Raw genomic sequence first — 6,539 nt, 5'->3', positions numbered from 1 at the left:
GCTGTTCACAGAGAGGGAGTTCAAGGCATTCATCTGTCAACCAATCACAGCCACAGGTGCACCTGGCCAATTAAACGTGGAGGAAAGAGAGAAAGAGAGAGAGAGAAAGCAAGAGAAAAAGTGAAAAGATAAGAAAAAGAAAGAATGATAAGACGGGTGTAAAGAGAGCCTGTGAGAGACAGAAGAAAAGAAACACAGAAATAGAAAAGGAGTCACAAGATAAGAAGTAGGGGAGAGAGAGGTGAGAAAGAGAGAGCGAGTAACAGAAGAAGAGAGCATGTGGCGCGCAGACAGAGGAGCGGAGAGAATGAGAGCGCTCTCTCACCCCATCTTCACAGACAGCAGCTAATGAACTAAGAGAGCGAGAGACGGCACGTATAAAACTAGAGATCCGCTACCTGAGGAAACTTTCTGACACCTACAAGACCGTCAGAGAACATCATTGGGTTGCACACAGAAAAAAAGAGCCCAGCTGGAAGATGCACTTCTCTCATGGAGAATAACGTAAATGCTGAGACAATGGGAGACTGATAGGACACTCTTTTGACCTCTGCGCTGACACCTTGTAGGATGGAATAACGGAAATTGGAATGGAAAATTCTGCATGGAAATTTCTAAAGATTTCCTGTGACAGTTTTTTGTCCGTTTTCAGCCTCGAGCTTCAGGTAAGAACATTTGACTTTTTCTTTTTTAATAACTGTGATGTTTTTTTCTTTACCTGTATGTAAGACTCAACCTAAACAAACAACTAAATGAGGCAAACAAGATAAGATAAATAGCGGTCTATTCGTGTTAGATTTTACATCTTCGTTTTGGGTGAACCAGAAACATTTGCATTTTAAATTATGCAAATGACAAACAAAATTAATGAATATGAATGAGCACAGACTTATCTGCACTGAATTGAGACAGGGCTCAGGGTGTATCAGTACAAAGCTTTTCTGCTTGAGCGAATCCTTCCTTTTTTCTGCATTTGATCACATCTACAAATGACAGCAATAGCCATGACCTGAACCAAAACACTGGAAAAGTGACAACCAAATTAAGCTGTTATCCTCAGACTGTGCATAGCTGATATTTTGCTATTTATATTTTCTAAAATATTATAAAATCTCATAACAATACAAATGACATATTAATAATTCTATAATGAGTATATGTATGCACACACACACACACACACACACACACACACATATATATATATATATATATATATATTCTATTGTGAGTACACTTCTATTATATATATATATATATATATATATATATATATATAATAGTAGATTTATGCACGTAAAGAAAAACTCAGAAAAACTGCACACAAATGTAAGATAACAAAAAGGAAAAAAATCTAAACCAAATGAATAGAGACAATAATTACATTAAATATATAAATTGTTTTAATAATGAATTAAAACATAAATTACTTGTCAACAGGTGTTTTATTATTATTATTTTTATTATTTTTATTATTTTGTTTTATATTTAAATTAAAGCTACTACATTACACAATTTCTCTTTATCAGCAGGTGTTATAATGTGAAAAAGGAATATTTTTATTGAACTGAAAATGAGAAACTGAAATCTGGTGAAAGTTTTTTTTTATTTTTATTCCTTTTGTCTAACTGAATAAAGCAATTATTTTAATCAGTGAACCTTGTACCCTTTACTAAATCTAAACCTACACAGAGGTTTCATTCCAAACAACTCAGCATAACTATCTTACGTTTTGCCTAATTGGTGGCTAATTTGTACTCATTCATACATTTTTGTAAAATCTGCTTACACTACACTGACAGGTTTAAGTTAGACCTTCATGCTTAATTTTTTCAAAAGAATCACATACAAAACCGCCAACTCGTAAAATACTTACATTTTCTCATGAGATTGGGTTGGATCATTAACACCGCCCATATGAAGTACATATTGCACACAGTGCTCTGAAATGAGCATGAGTTTTAGAAACCATAGCAACTAACTCAACACACACACACATACGGACACACACAGTGTCCAACCGTGGGTCCAGTGCCAGCTCAATCTTTCCCCTCTGCCCCCCACCGCTGTCATGCTGTTGTTGCTGTGCACACAGCTGGTCAAAAAGACACATTTAGGTTGTCATTTCCTCTGGTGACGGAAACTCAGTGGAGCGTATCCAACAGAACCACGCTGGTGGAACGAGACAGGTGGCTGTAATGGAGTCCGGGCTGTTTAGCACCTGTTGCTCAAGACATGCAAACAGCCTTCAAAGAAACGCTCTGACAACATGTCAGCATTCACTATGAATCTCACACCTCTGCTCGGCATCTGCAGAACATTGATCATTCATCCGGTGTTCATCCAATGACCCGTTGAGGAACCTGTGATTTTTAATTACATCTAGAGTCTGGCTATGCCACCCTCCCTGAAAAGTTATGGTTCTCTTCACGCAATTGGGTAAGAAATACAGACCATTAAATTCCTGGTGACCATCTGGCACTGAAATCCACAGGTTCGTTGCTATGGTACTGCGGACCGCAAGTGGGCGGACTTTTTATTTATGGCCCACCCTACCCTCATACCAGCCCCCTCCTTCAATTGTGTAATATACACAATTATGCTACATGTCTGAAGAATCTCTTGAGAGGTGCAGGAAGTAGATCAGTATGCTATTTCAGGCCCTTGGTGACGACTGTCAAACGCCCCTCAGCAATGTGGGTTGAGAATAAATTACATCATTACCATATGCTTGAGTGTGAAATACACTGGTCAACTATACAATATATGAAAATATGCATAAAACTTTAGCCGTATGGAGAGCCCAAGGTCAGGGCTGAGGTCAGGAATGAACAAAACACAATCATTAGAGAATTTGCACTGTGGACACATAGGTTTGTTTTTGTAATTTTTTATTGACTGATTTTTGCCAAGAAGGATGTGCGCCAAGAGAGCATCTTTCGGTCTTGGAACAACAGTCCTGTCGTCCACTGTCTAATCCTATCCCTAACCTGAACTCAATTCTTAACCATCAGTTTTGGGAACTGTCTTTGAAATTGTAGCTTACTACATTTATAACTGAAAAAGGTTTTTAAAAAGTTTAAAAGTGTTTAAGTAGCTAACTACATTTAAGTAATTTAAGCTGGAAGTATGTTTTTATAAATAAAAGTGATGTAATTAATAGGGGTGTAAGAAAATATCGATACACGTGAGTATCGCGATATTTTGTTTGGCGATACTGTATCGATTCTCAAAAACGCAATATCGATATAAAAAAAAATGTACACAAGATTCATGGCCATTGTTTCATTTTGAGTTTATATCCTGACCGCTAGATAGCACTCTTCTTAACTCTTAACTTAAACAGTGACAACGTGTGTGTTCCGCTCCTGCAAGGTTTGTCCAGTCCTGCCCGCTCCCGCAAACATTCTAATATTGCATATAATTTTCGCATATCAGGGAGCCGCTATCAATGGGGAGTATTTAAATCTCTTTTGAATGAGCGCTTGCACTGTTCACTTTCACTTTCGATTTCGCGATCACGTGCACTCTGAGTAAAGGGAACGCATCTTACGATATAAATTGTCTTTTGTTTATTATTATTTTGTGCTGTATTGTTGGTTACTGTGTTTTTTCTGTTTCAAAAGCCAGCAATAAATAACACTTTAATATCTAAAAAGTGTTCATGTGATTTTATACATTAGTAATGTTGGGAAATTAATAAATGCATAATAATCGCCATAATCGTAAAACCGTGATTATTCCTCAGACAATAATCATACCAACAAAATCTATAATCGTTGCATCCCTACTCTCGACCCATGATAAGTCAAATCTGACTCCTGCAAGCACTTAATTGTTCTCCCTTCACTCGTACTGCACAAAAAGTGGTTCTATAGCGTTGAATGTTACAGGGACAGATTAATGCAAATGCAGATGCCAGTGTTCTGGTTAATATATATATATGTATGTATGTATATAAATGGATTTTTCTTTGCTAAGGTTTGCATATGGTGGTGTGTTCTAAATGACAGTTTTCCTAAAATTATGTCCTATTCTCCTATTCCTAAAATAAGAAATATCCCAATATATCATCTTGCTTACAGTATTGCAATATATCGCAACATATCGTATCGCAACCCCTGTATCATGATACGTATTGTATCGCCAGATTCTTGCCGATACACAGCCCTAGTAATTAATAATTTGATGTATTTTTGAATTTTTGAACTGAATTTGTTCTAAATACAATAACAAAAGAGTCTGTTAATTTACATTAACCATCTGAACGAATCGATTCACTAGAAATCATAATCAGACTTTCCAGTTCTATATATGAGAAAGAGAGGATAATTTAGGATGAAACAATTCACTATAATGAATTCTAGTGCTACATATGATAGAAAGAAAGAATCATTTAGGATTAATTTACGATGAACGAATCAGACTTTTCAACCCTATATGTGAGAGAGAATGTGTGTGTGTGTGAGAGAGAAGATCATTTAGGATTCACTTGAACAAATCAGATTAAATGCACTGAATAAGACCTTTCAGTGATACAGTACAAATGAAAAAGAAACAATAATTTCTGATTCACTAGCATGAATCAGATTCACTACAATGAATCAGACTTTTTAGCTCTACATATCGGAGAGAGAAAATATAATTTAGGATTCACTTGAATGAATCAGATTCACTACAATAAATCAGAATTTCTAGCACTACATGTCGGAGAGAAAATATAATTTAGGATTCACTTGAATGAATCAGATTCAATGACTTGAATCAGACCTTTCAGTGCTACAGTACAAATAAAAAGAAAGGATAATTTGGGATTCACTAGCATGAATCAGATTCTCTACAATGAATCAGACCTTTCAGCACTATATTTGTGAGAGAGAATAAGAGGATCATTTAAGAATGACTAGAATAAGTCACAATAAATTAAATTACAATGACTACAATGAATCAGACTTTTCAGTGCTATAAATGTGAGAATGAAAGGATCATTTAGGACCGACCAGAATGAATCAGGATAAATCAGATTCACTACAATGAATCAGACCTTTCAGCATTATATATGAGAAAGTGGTGATTCACAGTTAATCAGATTTTCCAAAGCTACATATGAGAGAGAGAGAGAGAGTGGACAATTTACAGTAGATGAGCATGTTTGATTATTCCCTCAGCTCAGACAAATTAAAAAAGCATAGACATGAGTGGATAAGTTTAAACCGGGGATCTACAAGGTGCTTCTTTTGAACTTAGTTAGAGTTAAAACAGAGCTGAATCTAAATCCTGGTTGAAAGGGCAACTCACGTTGTTGGGTGCCAGGTCTGTAAATCCATTGAGAAGCCGAGATCAAGCAGGAAAAGGTCAATCATATCTTGTACTTATAAGCCACTTGGCTCCATCTGGCACAAAGCCGAGGGGGACGTAAATACCTGGCGCTGGGAAACGCTGAAGCTGGGGTGTTTGATAGTAATCTGACCGTGGTGAAGAGAGTCTGATGTGAGTGTTTGAGTGTGATAGAGAAGAATTCACTCATTCAAGTGCCATCCTAGCAGATGGTTCCTACCTCGCAGCAGGCGCCGCTCTCATGGAGTAAAGCAGAAAATGGGGCCATGATGAAGAGGGTCAAGATTGGTTAAAGAAAAAGAAGGAATTCATGTCATCAATCTAGCCCCAAAATATGATGATCCCCTTGTGAGGGACCCTCTTCCTAACACACACATACATGTTGGTTTTTATGGTTTATGTGGACTCTCCATAGGCGTAATGGTTTTTATACTGTACAAACGGTATTTTCTATCACCCTACACCTAAACCTACCCCTCACAGGAAACATTGTGCATTTTTAGGTTTTTTAAAAACTCATTCTGAATGATTTATAAGCCTTTGGAATTACTGGGACACCGAAAGTGTCCTCATAATCACCTTCATGTTGTAAATACCTTCATGTCATACCCATGTCACTATGAAAATTTGTGTCCTCATAAACCTCATAAACATGCACACGTGTGTGTCTGTGTGCATGTATTAAAGCTCCAATTTGTAGCTCCAATTTGTCTATAAAAAGAATAGAGCAAGCTAGTGTTAGATGCCTTTTTTGCTTTTGTTAATTGTATAATAAATAAAAAGAAAACTAAAAGATAGAATACGAAAAGATTAGAAAAGCTAGTGTTAGTTTTTTTAGTTTAGTTTTGTTTTGTTTTTTGTTAAGAAAACAGGCAGTAAATGAATAGAGTGCAAGTCTAAAAGGGACATTTTTTTTAAAGAATATAATTAGAGAGTGCTAGAGTTAGAGGGTCAAATAAAGATGGAAGAGATGTGTTTTTAGCCGATTCTAGAAGATGGCTAAGGACTCAACTGTTCGGATTGAGTTGGGCAGGTCATTCCACCAGGAGGGAACATTTAATTCAAAAGTCCGTGAAAGTGATTTTGTGCCTCTTAAAGCGACGTTCACTTGCAGAATGCAAGCTTCTAGAGGGCAGCTTAGTCTGAAGTAATGAATTTAGGTAAAGGGGTGCAGAGCCAGTGGTGGTTTTGTAGGCAAACAT

General features: G+C 36.6%; 1 protein-coding gene across 1 annotated transcript in view; it reads left to right on the top strand.

Moving 5' to 3' along the window:
* Positions 1 to 616: 616 nt before the first annotated feature.
* Positions 617 to 6,539, top strand: part of drd4-rs (dopamine receptor D4 related sequence) — a 23,408-nt gene continuing 17,485 nt past the window's right edge. Inside the window, exon 1 of the mRNA XM_016550720.1 lies at positions 617 to 665. The gene's annotated coding sequence lies outside the window, so the exon portion shown is untranslated. The remainder of the gene's footprint in view (positions 666 to 6,539) is intronic.

This window comes from Sinocyclocheilus rhinocerous, unplaced genomic scaffold, assembly GCF_001515625.1.
Source record: "Sinocyclocheilus rhinocerous isolate Xijiao unplaced genomic scaffold, SAMN03320098_v1.1 scaffold3117, whole genome shotgun sequence".
NCBI lineage: Eukaryota > Metazoa > Chordata > Actinopteri > Cypriniformes > Cyprinidae > Sinocyclocheilus > Sinocyclocheilus rhinocerous.
This window is presented reverse-complemented; position numbering and strand designations above follow the sequence as displayed.